The 20,582-nt window shown below is 46.5% G+C and overlaps 1 pseudogene; it reads left to right on the forward strand.

The window, feature by feature from the left end:
* Positions 1 to 20,582, forward strand: part of LOC136055021 (inhibitor of nuclear factor kappa-B kinase subunit alpha-like) — a 30,560-nt pseudogene that overhangs the window by 8,821 nt on the left and 1,157 nt on the right.

Here is a 20,582-nt window from a genome sequence, read left to right on the forward strand (position 1 = left end):
TTCTTCCAAGCAGCTCTGCAGTGTGAGGATAGTTGTTCTGAAGACAGAGCTTTGCTTTTTAAGACTCTGGTTTCCTAAGTGGGCTTAGTGTATTAGAATATCTGCCTTCGCTTTCTCATGGCTATTCTGTTAGGAAATTCATTATTATTTTTGTTTAGTTTAATTGTAGAACCGATGGAAAGTTGGTTGCAGCTGATGCTGAATTGGGATCCAGAACAGAGAGGTAGAGACTTGGATCCTGAAACCAAGAGTCCGAAGTGGTTCCTAATGATGGATCGCATACTGAATTTGAAGGTAAGTGTAGTTTTACTGGGCTCAGTAGAAACATTTCAGAGAACAGGAATTGTGCTCAGAACGAAACTCATCAAAGGTAGATTCCTGGTATCATCTAGATTCTGGATTTTGAGGAATCTCTTTGTTGGTGTGTATATGGCCTATCTGGCACATATCTGAAGATAGAATATCATAGGCTATATTATTCTCTCTAGCTTTCTTCTTGTAACAGAAGAATGATCCTGTATTCCTGCCTGTCATCTTGGTGAGGACTCAGCGAGCTCAGTTGGCTGTTTAATATTTGGTAGAGACTATTAATTTTGAATGCTGTTGCTGATACTGTGACTCCAGGTTTGCGTACAAGTAGTAGAGCAGAGATTGTATTCTCTTGGTTGCTCCCCTTCAAGCAATGTATTGGAGCTCTGCTGGAGTGAGGTTAGCTGAGGCAAAAGTGCATGGAAGCTAGAGGATAATCTGAAAGAATTCCAAAGGAATCAGAGACAGAAACACAAAACATTGTGGCAATAATTGGGACTTACCATAATCTAAATTGTGATGTGGTTTGAGACCTCTGGTTTCCCAGGTACAGTAAAAACAGAGAGAGCTATGAAAGCAGTGAGAAGACAGGCGGAGGTATGTCACAGCTGTTTGGTTTGTTTTTTCAATAAGGAGGAATTAAAATAAGACTCCTTTTCTTAAGTATGTCAATAGTAGAAAGAAGACTAGGGAAAATGTGGGTGCCCTACTAAATGAGGGGGGTGTTCTGGTAATGGCGGATGCAGAGAAGGTAGAGATACTGAATGCCTTCTTTGCTTCTGGCTTCACTGTGGGAACTCCCCCTCAGGACTCCTGGACTGTGGGGCTAAGTGAGAGGGACTGGGGAAAGGAAAGCTCCCGTTTGGTGATGGAGGAGATGGTCCAAGAGTGTCTAGGCAACATCAGTGTACATCCATGGGCCCTGATGGAATGCGTCCATGTTTGCTGAGGGATTTGGCAGAGGTGATCGCTGAACTGCTCTCTATCACCTTTGAGAGGTCCTGGAAGATGGGAGAGGCACCTGAAGACTGGAGGATAGCCAGTGTCACTCTGGCCTTCAGAAGGGGTAAGAAAAGACCTGGGTAACTACAGGCCAGTCAGCTTCACCTCTGTCCTTGGAAAGGTGTTGGAACAGTTTGTTCTAGATGCTGTCTCCATGCAGTTGGAAGAAAAGAGAGTTATCAGGAGTTCACCAGGGGGAGGTCGTGCTCGACCAATCTGGTGGCCTTCTGTGATGTCATTACTGGCTTGGTGGATGGGGAGAGCAGTGGATGCAGTCTGCCTTGATTTCAGCAAGGCTTTTGACACTGTCTCCCACAGCATCCTTTTAACAAAGTTGAGGAAGTGTAGAATAGATGAGTGGATGGTGAGGTGGGTTGAGAACTGGCTGACTGGAAGAGCTCAGAGGGTTGTGATTGATGGTGCGGAGTCTAGCTGGAGGCCTGTACTTAATGGTGTTCCTCAGGGATCAGTGCTGGGTCTGGTCCCGTTCAACATCTTCATCAATGACCTTGATGAGGGAAGAGTCCGCCCTCAGCAAGTTTGCTGATGATACAAAGCTGGAAGGAATGGCTGACACACTGGAAGGCTGTGCTGCTATTCAGCAAGACCTGGACAGGCTGAGAGCTGGGCAGAAAGGAACCAGGTGAGGTTCAACATGAGCAAGTGTTGAGTCTTGCACCTAGAGAGGAATAGCTGCATGCACCCGTACAGGTTGGGGGGTGACCTGCTGGAGAGGAGCTCTGTAGAGGGGGACCTGGGTGTCGTGGTGGATGACAGGTTGGCCATGAGCCAGCAGTGTGCCCTGGTGGCCAAGAAGGCCGGTGGTAACCTGTGGGGTGCATTCAGAAGAGCGTGGCCAGCAGGTCGTGGGAGTTGATCCTTCCCCTCTGCTGTGCCCTGGTGAGGCCTCATCTGGAGTACTATGTCCAGTTCTGGGCTCCCCGGTACAAAAAAGACAGGGATCTCCTTGAAAGAGTCCAGCAGAGGGCTACAGAGATGATAAAGAGCGTGGAACACCTCTCTTATGAGGAAAGGCTGAGAGACCTGGGGCTGTTCATCCTTGAAAGAAGAAGATTTGGGGGATCTGATCCTCGTCTATAAATATTTAAGGAGCAGGAGGCAAAGGGATGAGGCCGGGCTCTTCTCAGCAGTGTGTGGTGATAGGATGAGGGAAAATGGCTACAAACTGAAGTGCAGCAAGTTCCGCACCAATGTGTGTGGGAACTTCTTCCCAGTGCAGTGACGGTGCACACAGAGGTGGTGGGGTCTCCTTCTCTGGAGATGTTCCGGACCCACCTGGACACCGAGCTGTGCAACCTGGGCTGGGAGCTGGCTTGGCATGGGGGTTGGACTAGACTTCTCTGGACTAGACTAGAGGTCTCTTCCAACCCCTACAATTTTGTGATTCTGCGATTCTTAAACAATGCTGGCTACTTCAGAGCCGACAGTCTTGAGATGGCCTTTGTGCTAGCTTGTTGCTATTCTTCTGGGGTAATTAAGCCGCAGCCTGGCTTCTGGAGCTGTTGGTGAGTTTGGTCATAGTTAAAAGTTACAGGTCCAGACCTTATGATGTAATTGTAATTAATTTGCACTCTATTTTACAGATAGTATGCATCCTAAATATGACCTCTGCCAAGTTGTTTCGTTTCTCTTGCATCCTGAGGAAAGTCTTCATTCCCTTCAGATTCAAATTGAGTTTGAAACTGGAATAAGCACTGGAAATCAGGAACTGCTCTTGGAAACAGGAATTTGCCTGGACCCTCGGAAACCCGCTTCTCAATGTGTTATTGATGGCGTAGTAAGAATGATTCTGTTCATTTAATGTCTTTTGCACTCGTAGGGAATTTGAAAATTCCCTAGGAAGGGGAAGGGAAAGTTAAGTGCCTTGTTCTCCTCCCACTTGAGACAATTTACTCTATGGAGCATTATTTTCTTGGGTAACTTAGATAGGTTCCTATGGTTGTATTCCAACTAAATCTTTAAAGCAACTTGCTAGCAGAGGGCCCCGTGCTTCTGTAGAATCTATCAAAATCAATTTTCTAGGGCGTCAGAGAAAAAGAGTTTCTGATGACAATAATGAGTTTATTTTGTAGTCAGATTTTCTCTTGTTCGTGCAGAGGGGCTGGGATAGCTATATGGTCTATTTGTTCGATAAAAGCAAAACTGTCTGTGATGGACCCTTTGCTTCTCGGAGTCTGTCTGAGTGTGTAAATTACGTTGGTAAGTATGCTGGAGGACACCTTAGACCTGAAAGGATTGCTTCTTGTCTAATATGGCAGTAGATCTGCCTTACTAATTTATGTGCGTGTCTTGAAGGGCAGCCTCTAACTCAAAGGTGACCATTTAAGAAAAATTTTATCTGCAGTTCTCTCTCTCTCTCTCTTTTTCACCCATTGCCTGCTGTTTTGGAACTCTTCTGTAGGGCTTTGGTAGCTTGAGCAAGTTCTTTAGGTGGGAAGTTAATGGATAAAACAAACCACAAGTCCTGCCTGCTCTCACGTTGCACGCAGTGTTATACTGTATCTTTTAACACCGGTAGCCAAAATGCTTAAAGAAATCAGACCGTGGTGCAACAAATGAGCAGTTCTTATGTGTCTCTGTCTCTTAGTTTAGGTACCTAAAGCAGAAATATGGAATGTTGTAAACACTGGACTCTAGAGTTGTTCTTCCATTTAGATGCAGTTGTGTTTTTCTTGTATTCAGTACAGGATAGTAAAATCCAACTGCCAGTTCCTCAGCTCCGCAAGGTATGGGCAGAAGCAGTTCACTATGTCATTGGGCTAAAAGAAGATTACAGCAGACTTTTCCAGGGCCAGAGAGCTGCCATGTAAGTTGTTACTTTTAGTTCAGAAGATTCAGTATTATGCAAACATGGAGACTGACCAGACCAGGGGACTTCTGATTACTAAAAGTTTTACAGCCCTCTGCTCTTTTTTACTTCTACATTATGAAGTATATTTGGACTGGGAACTGGGACCGCTCCATTAATTCTATTTCATAGTGCCTTATGTTGATAGCAATTGAAAAAACTTGAATGCAGTCACAGACTTGCAGATGAGTCAGTTGTCAGAAACCTCTGGAGGTCATCTGGTTTAATCCCTTCTCGCACAGCTTGTCAGAACCACGTCCAGATATCTCTGGAATATCTCAGAGGGTCGGAGGATGAAGTCTCTGTAACCTCTCTGGGCAGCCTGTACCTTTGCTCATTGAGCAGTTATTTAAAAAAAAAGTGTTTCCTGATGTGCAAGGTTTCATCTGAACATTTCAGTTTTGGCCCGTTGCCTGTTGTCATGTCACTGAGAACCACTGAAATAGCCTGCCTCCTTTGTCTTCACACTTCCCTTCAAATATTTTCACATAGTGATGCCCATTCAGCTTCCTCTACTCGCTCATCCTCCTATGAGAGATTTTTCCAGAACCTTAGTCATCTTTGTTGCCCTTTGTTGGACTCCCTTCAGTATGTCCACGTCTCTCTTGCACTGGAAAGCCCAAAACTGAATTGTGTCCTCCTGGAGTGGCCTCACCACTGCTGATCTGAGGGGATTGATCCACTCAAGCTACTGGCAGTACAGCCCAGGGCACTTGTTTCGTGGGTGGCAGAATCAGTGAAACTGTTTGCTGCGTTTATAGGGTTTTATTCTGTGTGACCAAGTGGCAGAGAATGGGCAGTATTACATGTCTCAGACAGTAAAATGATGACAGCGTTCACCAGGGGCCACTTGCTAAAAATAGTCCCTGTTGCGCATGCACACACACACACAAAGAGGGGAAAAAAAAAGAAATGAGAAAGGAAGTTCTCTTTTGCTTGCTGAGGACCTCCAGCTTCTGAGGGTGAGATGTAGTCTGTGACCCCACTGACACTCCCTATTCTGCACATCTCAGACTGTTTTTTCGTTACCGCATCTTTCCAGTTTTCCTTCAGGCAACGTGTCATCTTCTTTGGTTATGGACCACGTTAGTCTACATGCGCTTTTCAGCTAATGTGATGTTCTTTTATTTGTTAGGCTGAGCCTCCTTCGGTATAACGCCAGCTTAATAACCATGAAAAACAGTATGGTATCAGCATCTCAGCAGCTGAAAGCAAAGTTTGAATTCTTTCACCAGAGCATTCGCCTTGACCTGGAGAGATACAGTGACCAGATGGCTTATGGCATATGTACATATTTGTGTAATACTTTCCTGGGTGTCTTGTCTGATCTTGTAAAGGATTGGGTTGACTATGAACCTCTGTGGATAGAAACTTACTTAAGAAAGTGCATGCACGAGCTGCTGTTGTTTTTCTCAGCATTTTTATGTTGTTGATTTGTTTTTGTGGTTTTGTTTTGTTTTGTTTCTGAGGAAAGGAGAGGAGTTTTGCACAAGCAAAGGCAGGAGGTTAATAAGATGTCTCCATAACTGCAGACACAGTAGAACAGCTCAGCTGTTCCCCCTAAGCATACTTGGGTCATGGCTCCTGCTTGAAGATTCAACGTAATTCTGTTTGTCTTTATATTCAACTAATGCATGCAGGCTTGTGTCACGCTTTATCTTTGTCATCTGTAGCTTTTTATAAAGTAACAAATCTTTTCTCTTAAGCTTCAGAAAAGATGCTGAAAGCATGGAAAGAGATGGAAGAGAAGGCCTCTCAGTGTGCCCAGGTAGGCACCAAGTTGTTTGAATGTAGTGGTTTGAAAAAAGCCAGTGCAGAAGACTAGACTAGACTGTTTGTCTGTGTAGGAGAATACACTGTAGGTGTTGCTGTAGCCAAGAGTCTTGTACATTGCTTTTTTGCACGCAAAAATGTGTACTGCTGAAACTGAAAATAATACTAATCACTTACTAGGCAGTGATCTGAAAATTGTACTTAACTTAGGAATACAGACATAAATTTCTTGCAAGTAAGCAGGCATATTAAGTTTTGGTAGAAGAAATTAGAGTCATTCTTAAGAAATTCAGAACGGAGCTAGAACCAGTTCTTACGGAGGGTTGTCCTCTGCCCCAAGCCTGTAACGTTGCCTGAGGCTGTTGTGGCTGAAGTTCAGGACCCAGCACTATGTCTTGTTGAACCTCATCCTGCTGGCTTCAGCTCTGCAATCCAGCCTGTCCTTATCCATCTGTAGAGGCTTCCTACCCCCAGGCAGATCAATGGTTCCTCCCAGCTTGATGTCATCTGCAAACTTACTGAGGGTGCACTCAATCTACTTGTCTGGGTCATCAGTAGATACACTGACCAGGACAGGCCCCAGTACCAACCCCTTGGGAACACCACTCATGACCAGTCGCCAGCTAGATTTGGCTCCATTCACCACCACTCGGTCCAGCCCTCCAGCCAGTTCTCTACCTAGCAAAGAGAGTATCTGTGTGAGCCACAGGTAGCCAGCTTCTACAGGAGAATGCCGTGGGAGACAGTGTCAAAGGCTTTGTCCTTTGAAAAAGACTAGCTGAAATACACCCACTGCTTAGATTCCTGAGTACTGGGAGTATTTCAATTTTACTTCCACTAAAAGTAATAAGGAGATGGAGGCCTTTGTGATGTAGAACAGTTCTGCCTGTTGTTTTGTCCAGATTTCTCTCTACAGGGGAAAAGGTAAGCTTAAAAGCTGTGAAAAACTAGGGACAGAAGTAGAACGATCACAAAAGTTTATTGTCAAAAGCTGTTTCTTCTTTCTTTCTCATGGGTATACTGAACAAAGCCTGGGAGACAGAAGCCTTTGAGAAGGGACACAAAGAGAAAGCAGAGCATTTGTAACGTATTTTTCCGAGTAGAGGTCTTTAAAATATCTCAGAAAGTAGTCTCTATTACGTCTCATCTATTGAAAGCTATCAAACTTTTTGCTCGTTTCTGGTCCTCAGCAGGACAGAGTGAGTTAATATAATAAAAAAAGCTTCCTGGTTAGAATACATACAGGGAGATGGCTCACCAGTAACCATCTTCCCAGTCCTTTCAGTGGAGTGCCGGGTCGTCTTGAACATGGTGAAGTTCTTCGTCTCTTCACACAGAGCCTACTTCTGCAGCCCTGCTATCAAAACCTTGCCATATGAACACAATATGCACCTTTTAGTAAACAAGAAATATAATGGTGTCTGTCAACAGCTGCTTCTAGGAAATCCGGAGTATGAGCAAGCATTTGCTTTGCAGAGCCTGAGAACTGTGATCTGTCTCGAACCTTTGCAGTTCAGATTGTAGTCACACCATAAACATTTATCAGAAATGTAAAATACTCTGCTCTGTTATACACTGATATCTTGGATTATGTAGCAGGCAGCATAACTTCGATGAGACACAGTTACTGTCCTTACTGTGAGTTACTGTGCTCTAAGTAGAGACACCAGCAGCAGGGTATACCTCACATTTTTCTTCTCTTTTGATCGTGCGACTTCTCACTTCTTGTTTTGATCTTTACTTGCAAGATCTACAGTCATCCCTTTCTGGTGTTGCATTCCTTTTACATACCTTCACACCAAGTACTTCTGCAGTTTCAGCAACAGGTGTGTTCCAGAAAACATCCCATGTGCAGATCCTACAGACGCAGGTCAGAAGGGAAAAGCTGAAATATCCCAGAATGGCAGTTTCTTCACCACTCATTTGTGTTGTGCCAGATCAGTATCCACAGACAATGGTTCCAAGATGTTATCTGCTGTTTTCTCAACCATGCCAGAGATCTCCAGTGTATATCGGGTACCTCTGGGCTTCTCCTTGTGCTTGGGAAGCTTATTGTTCATTGCATTATCAATTGGTGTGAGGCTGGTATTTCTATATTGCTTTGAGGATACGAAATACTAGAGGAATGTTAGGCCAGAATGCATATGGGAGTGTAAAATGTGAGAGCATCTCCTATTCATGCTATAAGAACAGGAGAAAACATTTCCACTGCTGTGACGTTTGTAGACCCAGAGTCTGTATGTGCAACGTGCATTTTAGAAAGCTGTGAGTAATGAGGAAGCTGATTTTTCTCACCCGTGTTGTGAATGTGAGCGATATCACTGAGTAACCTTAGTTATAACAGCAGTCATGTTGAAGAGTCTTTATCTCCTAAAGAATGCATGGAGTCAGTCCATTGTCCAGAGAAGTGTTCTGTAAATTTCTATCTTTATTCTTGCTGTTCTCCTTCAGTTTGATTTGTAGCTACTTTTCCCTGTAGGCTGAAGATATTGGATATCTAGATGAACAAATCATGGCTCTGCACGCAGAGATTGTGCAGCTTCAGAAGAGTCCGTACGCAAGGCGCCAAGGAGAAGTCATGGAAAGCTTGTATGTTCCTTACTTACTGTTTTTACTGTGCATTAACGGATTTTGTGTCGAGTGATGTTTTAATCTGTTGTAATGGCTCTTCTGTCTGCCTGTGTTTTCAGAATGAGTTTCTGACTTTTTTTTTGCAAGCTGAGTGTACAGAGCAGTCCTGCAATCAGTTCAAGATTATTCTGCTGTTAGGAGGGAAGGTCCCGCCTTCTGTGGCTGTGTATTCCTCTTGGAGATCAAGTGATCATTTGGCAGCATTGTAAAGCGGATTTTGACAACGTTCAGTCAAAGGAGCAAGCTCACCTAGTTTACCTAACCAACCTGCAGCCTCATGATGGCTGGACCTGTGCTCTAAGCTGAGCATCAGCCAACACCCCCAGATCCTTTTCCTCTATACAGTCTTGAAGCCATTCTGCCCCAAGCCTATAGCATTGCATGGGGTTTTTGTGGCCAAAGTGAAGGACCTGGCACTTGGCCTTATTGAACCTCATCCCATTGACCTCAGCCCAGCTATTCAGTCCTGCAGCACAGTGCTCCCAGCGTTGCACTCTCTGTTTTTGCAGCGCAGTGGAGGTGGTGCTGGAGGACAAGATCCCTCTGTTGACCACGTGCTTCCAGAGCATCCTCCTGCTTCCCTCAGAGCAGGACCTGGACGTCAGCCTTTACTCAAGGGTGAGTACCTGGAAGCTGCAGGACCCTCATGCCTCGCAGGAGAGGGTTTCGCCATGCCCACCCCCCCACCTCTCCCCTTTTTACTCCCCTCCTCCATCCCTCCCACAGATCCTGAGGGCTCTGGACCAAATGCTGCACATGCTGGTGATTGTCCACCGCATCGCCAGCATTGGTGAGGAGCTGCAGAGCGTCTTCCAGGTGGGCTCTGCCCGCAGGGGCTGCACAGAGGAGGGCTGTTCCTTCAACCCCCCCCCCCCTCACCTTCTGGGGTGAGCTGGGGGGCCGCAAGGCAGAGCAGCGCATCTGGAAGCTGAGCCATTTGGTGGTGCAGTTCTGCTAGGCCGGGGTAAGGGGCTGACACCCCTAATGCGGGGGTCTTCATCCCTCCTTCTCCCCATTCTGCCCACCCCACTCCCATCACTGGGGGAGGGGTGCACTCAGCATCGCGCTCTCTGCACGCAGCGCCATGGCTCCTTGAGACAAATCAGCTTGGCCCGCTACGAAGAGCTCCACCTGCCCGTGCTGGAGCAGCTGGTGGGAAGCCTCGTGCTGTGCTGCGCCTCCCAGGAGGACAGGACGTGCCGCTCTGCTCTCAGCGCTCTCCGTCACCTCTATGCACTCATTGTGGGGAGAGCCCATAAGGCGATGGCTGCTGGCGCTGTCCGTCCATTGCAGATGTCCCACAGGGGTGAGTGGGGACGGCGCTGCGTTGGCTGCTGCACAGAGCAGCAAAGGAGCAGAAGCTCATGGGGTGGAGGAGCTGTGACCCGCGGCCCCATGCTCGGCGTGGAGGCACTCATTGCTCACTCACCTTTGGCTTGTTCTCCTTTCCAGGCTGAGAAGCACCGCAGAAGGAGGAGCAGGAGAAACTCGAGGAGTGGGAAGATGACGACAAGTTCTCCCTGTCCACCAGCACCACGGACATTGTGCTGGTGAGGAGGGCTCACCACAGTGGGATTCGTGACCGAGGAGTCTGCAGGAATGGGGGGAACACATCTGATGTTCCTTCCCCCTCTCTGTGTTCATTCCCCCCAGCGCTTTGCAAAGCACTTCCACTCGTCAGAGAACACTGACCTCATCCTCGTGGCACTGCAGGGAATAAGGGACTGCAGCAGCTACAACACACAGGTGGCTGCCACCACGATGGCTGCCCTGATGGGCAATTTCAAGCCTACACCCAATGATGTGAGCAACCGGCATCTGATTGCTGGGAGGCTGAGCCCACGGTGAGGTGGGATTGGGGTTGGACTGGGGGCTGTGGTTGTGGTTGGGTTGGGTCTTGGGGAGCTAGGGTTGGGTCTTGGGGGTTGGATTGGATTGGTTGGGTGCAGGAAGGCCATGTTGGGTTGGGTTGGGTTGAGTGTTGGTGGTTAGATTTGGGTTGGGTGCTGGAGGTCGGGTTGGGTTGGATGCTGGTGGTTAGGGTTGGGTTGGGTGCAGGAAGGCAGTGTTGGGTTGGGCTGTCCCACATGGCAGCCATCTGATTCGGGACCTGAGGGTGCTTGACCAATCTTGGGGCAGCCCGAAAGCTCTGCTGTCCCCATGTCCCATCCAGGTGCAGCGGATCATGACAGCCATCCAAAGAAACAGGAAGATGACCATGGAGATGCGGGCACAGAGGATCATCCAGGGTGCCTTGCCCTGGCTGGCTGCTTCTGATCCTCATGCAGTGACACTCAGCCTGCTGCGCTGCTCCCCCACCTGATAAGTGAGTTGCCCCCCCCACACCCCTCCATGTGGAGAGAGACCCCCATCCCCACATGGACAGCGACCTCCACTCCATGTGGATAGGGACTCCCACCCGACACAGAGAGGGATGCTCAGTCCACAAGTAGAAGGACCCCCACCCCATGCAGTGGGGAACCTCCATCCCACACTGAGAGGGCCCCCTGCCCCACACATAGAAGGTCCCCCAGCACACATAGAGAGACCCCCAGCCCCCTCACAGCGGGACTCCCTCTGATGAAGGCTCTGTGCCGCAGGGACACGTGGGAGCTGTGGGAGATGGCGTTGTCCTTGGTGGACGTGGTTCCCTAGATGGTGCGGGAGCTGCTGCAGCTTCTGGAGGTGGCATTGGTGGACCAGGATACCGAGATCGGCACCCTTCCCCTGGCTGTGAGTTGGGGGGCCCCTGGGGAGCCCCCATCCCCTTTCCCCCCCCATCCAGAGGAGGACTGTTTTTACGGGAGGGTATGAAGATTTTCAAAGACAAGAGCTTGGAAGCATGATTTATGCCTGACTTAATTCCATGGTCATGGGAAGTGGACTGATTTCCTGACAGTCGCTGGGAAAACACACACTGGGAGGAAACAGAACCATTCAGACTGGGAGGGACCTCAACTTGTCTGCTATTCTGCCTCCTGCTCCCCAGAAGTTCTGCTTCACACTGTGTTGCACAGAAGTTTACTTTGGTCCTGAAACCCTTCAAAGATGGAGATGCTGTAAATGGTTTAGGGTCTGGCTTGTCCCAATTCCATGATGATTGGTGCGGGGGACCCATGGACCCACACCCTTGGAAAGGAGAAAGGAGAAAGGGAAAAGGGAGATGGGCCTAAAAATAAAACAGTGACAGTGATCTGAGGAGGGAAGCTAATTTACTAAATGAGGTATCAAAATGCAAAATAACACAATATAATTAATATAATCAGAACTGAAGCTAATAGATCAAATAAAACGAGAGAGAGAGAGAGTGTCCAACAAAACTGGAGGCCTAAATGCTGAAGGGGGAAGGGGACACAATGAGGGCCTCGGGTTGAGCGGGTAGTTCGAGGCTTCGTTCTGAACTTGATGGGCAAAGAGGGTGGAGTCCAAAGGATAGAGTAGGAAAGGGGGATGCTGCTATTCTAGCATAGAATATGATCATAGAATTCTAGCATAGGGGATCCTAGATCCTCTATAAAGGCACTGAGACAGAAACCCAGCTGAAGTACCTTTATACCAATGCACACAGCCTGGGAAATAGGCAGGACGAGTTGGTAACGGTGTTGCACTTGGAAAGTTATGATATTGTTGCTATCACAGAAACATGGTGGGATGACTCCCATAACTGGAATATCACTATTGAGAGGTATCGGCTCTTCAGAAGGGATAGGCAAGAGGAGTGGGGGAGTTACCCTCTGTGTCAAAGAGTGGATAGATTGTGAAGTGTCTGAGGAATAGCCACAATCAGGTCGAGAGTTTGTGGGTCCGAATCAAGGATCGATTCAGTAAAGGGCCAATCCTCAGTGGCTGGGGTCTGCTACAGACCACCCAATCAAGGGCAGCCTGTTGACGAGGACTTTTTGCTCCAGCTGCAGGAGGTTTCCTGCGCGTGGGCTTTTGTCCTGGTGGGCGATTTCAACCACCCGGATATCTGCTGGGATAATGGCACGGTGGGTGGCAGACGATCCAGAAGACTCCTGGAATCTGTCGAGGACAACTTCCTGGTCCAGGTAATAGATGGACCGAGCCAAGGTGAAGCCCTACTGGACCTGGTCCAGGGCTGTGATTGATGGTTCTGTTTCAGGATGGAGGCCGATCACAAGCGGTGTCCCTCCGGGGTCAGTTTTGGGGCTGGGGCTCTTACACATCTTAATCAGTGACATAGACAATGGCATCGAATGCACCCTCATCATGTTTGGGGATGACACCAAGATGAGCGGTGTGATTGATACATTGGAAGGAAGGGAAGCCATCCAGAGGGACCTGGACAGGCTGGAGAAGTGGACCCATGAAAACCTAATGAGGTTCAATAAGGCCGAGTGCAGGGTGCAACCCCAGGTATTTCTACACAGTGGGGAAAGATCTCCTGGAGAGCAGCCCGGACGAGAAGGACTTAGGGGTCCTGGAGGACGAGTAGCTGGACAGGAGCCGACAGTGCGCGCCTGCAGCCCCGAAGGCCAACTGTGTTCTGGGCTGCCTTAAAAAAGGGGTGGCCAGCAGGAACAGGGAGGGGATTGTCCCCCTCTACTCAGCTCTTGTGAGGCCCCCTCTGCAGTACTGCGTCCAGGCCTGGGGGCCCCAGCACAGGAAGGACATGGAGCTCATGGAGCGGGTCCAGAGGAGGGCCACGAAGATGATCAGAAGGCTGAAGCACCTGTCCTGTGAGGAAAGGTTGAGGGAACCGGGCTTGTTCAGCTTGGAGAAGAGAAGGCTCCAGGGAGAGCTCATTGTGGCCTTCCAGTACTTGAAAGAATGTATAAACAGGAGGAGGAACGCGTGTTTACGAGGGCAGATAGTGATAGGATGAGGGGGAATGGTTTTAAACTGAGACAGGGAAGATTTAGTTTAGATATTAGGAGGAATTTTTTCCCAGGTTGCACAGGGAGGTCGTGTGTGCCCCATCCCTGGAGGTATTCAAGGCCGAGCTGGATGTGGTGCTGGGCAGCTTGGCCTAGTGGTTGACAGCCCTGCACATGGCGGGGAGGTTGAAACTAGATGATCATGATGGTCCTTTTACAGCCAGGCCATTCTATGATTCAATGATTCAACGATTCTGTGGTTCTCTGCTTCTATGACTCCCTGACTCTAAGATTCCGTTAACTCAGGTTAATGAAGCTCTAAGTATTAAATATTTAAGGAAAGAAGTTATATCTTAAGTAATGAAGTTCTGCTCTTTTAATTCGATAGCATAGTTCATACGATTGAATCAACTCACGTGCTCTTTAGACCATGTGTTAGGTTGGATGTGTCCTGTGACAGAACAATTTCCATGTGAGGAAGTTCCGTGTCTTCTCTGAGCAAAGCCAGCTCCACATCGCAAAAATCCAGCTCCTGTCTCCACATAGCCAGAGTTTGCTCACTGTCCTGGTGCAACTTCTCCCAGTGCTGTGGTTGGCTGCTCAGCTGTTGCTATGATGTCGGCACACAGCTCCAAAAGCAGATGGTGGTGGTGTGGCAGTAAACAGTGAACCTTCCCAAACACATTCCATTCCATTTTGTTGCTGATCTTTATGAAATAGTGCTGTTGTGCTCTTTATGTCCATGATAGTTTCTTTAGCAATAAATAGGAGTCGGGAAGGCAGAAAGAAAGAGGTCTGGGGCGGACAGAGGGGAGATTTGGGGTGGGGGAGAAGGAAAAAGCAGGACGTGGCAGAAACAAACTCTGGGAATAGGGAATGGGGAGAGCAAGGATGGAAAGAGGGGAGGTTTGGGGTGGGAGAGGGGGGAAGTGAGGGCGGGGTGGGGAAGAGGAGCGATGGGGGGCAGCGAAGAGGAAGAAGGGGGAATTTGGAGTGAGAGAGGATAGTGCCTGAAATAGGGAACGGGGAGAGCCGCAGTGGGAGAGCTGGGAATGGGGATCGGGGTTTTAGGGATGGGGAGAGAGCTCTGGGGTGATGGAAAGGGGAGAGTCGGGGTGGGAGAGCAGAGCAGTTCAGTGGGAGGAAGGAGCTCCAGGAACAGGGAACTGGGAGAGCTGGGACAGAAAGCAGGGCGTTTTGGGGTGAGAGAGTGGGGCACTGGGACTAAGGACTCTGGCTCTAAACTCTCACCTTGTTTACCTAACCAACCTGCAGCCTCATGATGGCTTGACCTGTGGAAACAAGGGGAAAGTAGCTGGGAAGGATAAAATAGCCACAAGATTAAATTTCTTGATAGTAAGAGCTCAGAATTCTGACTAACTTTGAGTATTCTGAGAGGAAGCATATGTCTTCCTGGTATACTCTTCCCTCTCTTCAAAGCTAGGTCAACTAAGTTACTTTTTGTCCACGTATAGTCACTGATACAGCACGACTGGGACCAGGGAAGGAAGTGGTGAAGGAGAGAAACTCCCTTTTGTAGCAGTGGTCCACATTCACATCAGCTTAAACTACTATTGAAATTGCCTTGTAAAACATTGTTTGTAGCACTTTCACTGCTGAGAACACAAGGCTGCATCAGCATTTTTCAAGGTGCTTAAAGTATACAGGATAGTTGAGTGCTACAAAGACAAAATTCTGTGCTGTTGCTCTTAACAAGGAGTGGGGAACAGTCTCCTGTTTTTTTCAGTTTTTCAGGCTGTAGCAAAGTGTGCTGCTTCAGATCTGATGTATGCAGCCTCAAGACACAGGTGGGTCCTGTGTGGTGTGTCAGATGGGATGTGCACTGGATGCTAATGCTTTCTTTTTCCATGTGCTGCAGGAGAAGAGAGCACTTCTACCCTGTCGTAGGCTGATGCAGGGCTCTGGAGACAGATAACTATGAAGTATGCTAGAAATGCTTTCATACATAAGGAGGAGAAACTTGCATGATTTCTTGAAATCGTGTAGGGGTGATCTAGGGACAGCTAAAGGAAGAAGTCTGGTGTGGGCCAAAGACCTGTCTGAACTGCTGCTTTTTGGAGTATTTGAAAGAAACGGTGTGTACTTAACAGGAGGAAAAGAAACACTGTCATATTGTTTGTGCTGTGGATGTTTCTTTTCATTTGCAGAATGTCTCTAAATTGACCAGGCAACATAAGCAGAAGGGGAACAGTAATTTGAGGCAGCTGTGCAGAAGCACCTTTAGTCACAAAAATGAGGTTTTGCAGTTAAGGATACTGCAGAAGGAAAACACAGCTGAGCCACGTGAAGGCATATGATTATTTTTTTTCTTTCTTTTTGAAAGGAACAGTGAGCCATAGACCTGTACAAGCAATTAAAAACAAGACCTCCAGGTACGGAAGCAGGTTGTCCAAAGACTGCTCTAGATTTGTTCCCAACAACTAACTTTCACTCATTTTTCTCAACTCAGTTCCATCAACCCTGAAAATACTGTTTAGGAGAAGTCAAGTCATTGTCAAGAACATACCTCAAACCAATTTTATCTTGTTCTGCTGAGCCAGGACTTCTCCCAAATTCCTGTAGTACTGTTACTCAGCTATGGGTTTGTCCTGTGATTTTCAGACTTGAACATCTGCCATAAACAAGTCTGTATGCCTCCTGACATTTCCTAACATTTTCTTTCTCTAAGTACTACTCCTTTACTCCCGCATACTCAGGAAGAACTGCAGTTCCTGTCTCATCACTCCAGCCAAAGGCAATCCTTTTTCTTTTAATATCCTAATTATTCTTGATGGAGCCTCGTGTTTGGGCATTACATGTTCTGAATATGCAGCCTAGTAAGCAAGGAAGAGTTAGTTTCTTGTGCATTTGGCAACTAGCTACGGTCCTTACTGAAGCCTGTGTCTGTGGAAAGAAGAGATGGTTAAGAAAAGCTGTGCCTAATGAGAGATTATAGCTGACTTGAGATTTTCTGAACTGTGTTTCAGTTTGTTTGCCTGCTCCTTTTAAGTGACTCTCCTTATCTCTGGGCATGAGTGAGGGGAAGCAAGTGGCTCCTCACTGACCATTTTACTGATGTAATGATGATGTTCCTTCCAGATCATGCCTACAGTGACAGCACAGACATGGTGAAGATTATTGTGCAGACAGTTCAGAGCCAAGACCGAGTTCTAAAGGAGCTCTTTGGCCATCTCAGGTACACTATTCAGAAAAACAAAGGCAACTTTCAGCATTTGTATCTTTAGGTCAGAACCTAAACGTTCCATTTGCAGCTAAGCACTTCTCATAGCAGTATTAATTCTTCCCTTTGTGTCTGTGTTAAATTTCCACTTTTTTCTTCTAAGACATATAGCTAATGCATAAGCTAGTAGCAAGCGAGAGGAAAATGCAGTAGCTTGTGCTATTACCAGCCAAGAGTTTGCCTTAAAATTAGTCAGTTCTGCTAGTGCTTAAGTTGAAATTTGAGTCTTTAAAAAGAAAAACAACAGTGTAACAGCTGAGAAAATAACAGTTCACTAATTCCTCAAACAGCTCAAACAAAAAAAAGCACTGCATAGGTCTCAGTAGTCAGCAAAATGTTATCTATCCTTACTTTCTTTAGCTTATGGCTAATAGATCCCACAGAGGAAGTTGCCAGCTTAGGTACATTAGTCTACTGAGACTTGCACAGACATTAAAATACCATGGTTGAGTTTCTAAGCTGTCTGTCATCATCAGGATCAATTTTTATACCTCATATTAAGAGCTTATATTGTCTGTATAAGTAGTAGTCTTGAGTCTTAACTGGACAGAGAAAAATCCAGGGTCCCCCCAGCCTTGCAGGTTTTGTACCTGCAGCTGCTATGGCATGGTACTCGGAGAAGGGGTGTTCTGGCTGAATTTTCCTTGAATCTCAAGATTAGGCCACTTCAGTCTTGCCAAAAGCTCATTGTCATGCAAGCTGGAATTAACTATGTGTTTGTTTTTATTGTAGCAATCTCTTGGGCTGTAAGCAGAAAATTATTGATTTGCTTCCAAAGATTGAAGTGGGTCTAAATAACGTCAAGGAAGCGGATAACTCGGTGATGCAGATGCAGGGCAAAAGACAAAGGTAGATATGGCATTTGCTGAAAATTGCTTGTGTAAGTAGCTTCTGGTTGAGTTGTTTGCTCTTCCACTACGAGAACCAGGGGACGTCAAATTAAGATGTGAAGAAACAAAACAAAAAAGAGATGCTTCCACACGGTAGTTACTTTACTGTAGAGAAGGTAAGTTTGAGATGCTGAAAGTTAACACAGATTTAGAAAGGCAGTAGACAAATACATGGAAGAGAAGTCCAGCAAAGGTGTTCTTGGTCCTAGGGAGTCGTCAAATGCCAAAATGCTGGAGGCTGGAATATGGTTCACGTAACATAGCATGACATGAGCCTTGTTCTTATGCTCCCTGAGTGTTCGTCAGTATTGGAGTGTGTATACTGGCATAGGTAAAATTTCAGTCTGCTGTCTTAAACCTATAGTATGTTGGTATTTCTGCAAAAGTGAAACGGTTGCTTCTTTAAATAGTGTAAGTAGTTTGAAGAATACACTTGATTTTTATGCATCATTTCTAGTCACTGTGCAGCCAAAACTATCTGTTGTTTGCCACCTGCCAGCATTTAAGCTCAGTTTAGGAAATGTATCGCAGAAAATGTATTTCTTTTATCTAGACTCAGAGCTCTTCTCGATCACTGGTAAGCTCCAGCCTAGAAGGGACAGCCTCAACTCCAGCAGCCACGTGGGCCCCCCAGAGCTCCTCAGAATATGCACCTCACCCTCTTTCATCTATGGCAACTCCTGAAGATGGGTAAGAGACACAAGGAAAGGATGCTGCTGCAGAGAGGGGTCATTGTAACCACTATGTACATGTACAGCCTGAAATCCTGTCCTCTGCTGATGATGTCTCCAGAGCTCAGGAGCCCTGACCTATTTACACATCTTTACTACGTCCCACGTGGTGGGTTTTGGATATGTTAGGGGAGAATATTTTGCAATACTAGACTGTCTTTGAAGGCAGTGTTGTTCAGTTCCTGGCTGGTGTTTTTAATAACTTCTTTCTGTCCATACCACAGCAGTCCCCCGGGGCTGCAGCAAAAGGCAGACTTGGAGACAAAATGCAGTTTATTTTCATGCCCAAGTTCTGGCGCAGGTGCCAGATATATCAGGCCATGTTTGGTGCTTCTTGCAGCAGTTTCAAAAGTGCTAATTGAAAAGTAGGTCTGAAATTGGAGTCATTAGTAAACAATCTGTCTGTTTTATTTCATCCTTCCAAAACAGTTTAAGTACCTTGTATGTTACTAACACTCCAAAACCTTGGAAGTTTAGTTAACTCTTTTTTCACAGACCTCCATGCTCCAATCCTGAGCAAGTTTCGTATACCTCTCAGGTAAAGCTTGTGATCTCCATCAGTTAGCACGGTGCACTTAATGTCTTGCATATCTCAGCCTAGCTGAGACAAGAGAGTTGGCAGGAGCTGAGGGTTTTGGTGTTTGTTTGTTTTTTACCTTTTCTCATTTCAGTAGTAGCTTTAATTCCAGTCAGCCTAACAGAAGGAGGGCGCCCATCAGAGACTGCTCAACACTCAGTGTGCCACAGTGCAGTTATTGTAGAGGCTATACCAGGGTTAACAAGCACAAACATTTCATTTATCAAACCGTTTGGCCAATGGCTCTTTCTTTTGGGGCCTGAAATACCTAAGTTCTGAAGATACACGTTTTATAAGCATGATTTTGCTGGGTGTCAGTTTTCTGAAACATTGAGCAATGCTTCCTGCTTCCTCTTTTCTCTGCTGCTGACAGGCATATTCCACCTCCAAGTGATATGGGGTGATCACCTTTTAATGGGCACTTTCCTGAGTGAGGTGCTTTTGTGTGTCTTCACAGAACCTCTTTGAAATCTGGCTTCACTGTACAAAGAGCTGAAAGATGTTAGACATATGTGAATGGGCAGTGATTTCAGGCCCCTTGTACTCAGCTCGTCCTCGGTGTTCTGATAAGGCTGAATTTCAGAGTGGTTTGTGCACTTCCTCTGTAGGGAAGGAGAACAAATGCAGGCATGTAGGGTGAAGATCTGCAGGATGCTACCTCCAGGCATGTTTTGTGCCCTACAGGGCACCTGCTGTAATTGCAGAAAACTGTTAGTTCTGCTCATGTTTCGCTTTTTTTCTTTTTTCTTCATTGTGGAACCTACTGATGACAGTGCTAACTTGTTTTAAATCTGTCTTGTTACGCCTTCCCTACAGAGAAAACTTTGTTGATGTGATAGAGGAGAACCTGAGTTATCTTAATTGCTTTAGCTGTATGTTGCAGGAGACGAGAGAGGAGCAGAACAGCCTGACAGTAAGCTTGTTGGTGTGTTTCTGAGGACCTGTCACAGCCACAACAGAGTTCTTTGTGGGTATGGAGTACTCCTTAACCGCTTCCTTATTATTTGGTATTATGTGAATTGCTGTCACTGGCATATGATGTCTGTCATCCCCCTGGACTCGGCTAACATGCTGGCCCTCATGGAAAGCAGCCTGCATGAAAGCCCTTTTCTGGTATTTAATTAAGTTCTCATTATGGTGAAAGTGTGGCTTTAGAGAGTCCTAGGAAGGCTTTTTGGAGAATTTTTTTTTTTTTTGAAACAGCAAGACATGACAGAAGTAGATGATATTCACCCAGAAATGTTGATGCAATCTTAAAACTGTGCTCCTGAGCTACTGATTGAGGCTGGTAAGTTTCTGCTCAAACGGGCCCAGTCACCAGCAGGTTGACGAGCACTACAGAACACAAGGTTTCTAGAGAAGGTTCTCAGATGATTTTAGGTCTGTTTCATAGAAACACCAATACAGATGGAATTAGGCAAGCAGATTGACCCCCTTTTTTTAAAGGGGGGAAGTCAGTACAGCTTCTGTCAGCTTGTGCATGTTATTGCAGTCCTGTAAGGAAGTCAAGGATCTGTGAGGAAGTGACGTCCACTGATGTGCTCTAACTTGGATTTTCAGAAGCTAATTACAGTATCTCCTGAGGGTTAGCATCCATCCTTATGGAATAAAAAGTTACAACCATTTATCTGTTACAGATACAGAAATAAGGAACAAAGGGTTGGAGAAATGAAGGTGATTGATGAAATGGAGCTCTTAATTTTTTTTTAACAATTTTAATT

Source organism: Cyrtonyx montezumae, unplaced genomic scaffold, assembly GCF_038088225.1.
Source record: "Cyrtonyx montezumae isolate F1298 unplaced genomic scaffold, pur_monq_1.0 scaffold_4, whole genome shotgun sequence".
Classification (NCBI taxonomy): Eukaryota; Metazoa; Chordata; class Aves; order Galliformes; family Odontophoridae; genus Cyrtonyx; species Cyrtonyx montezumae.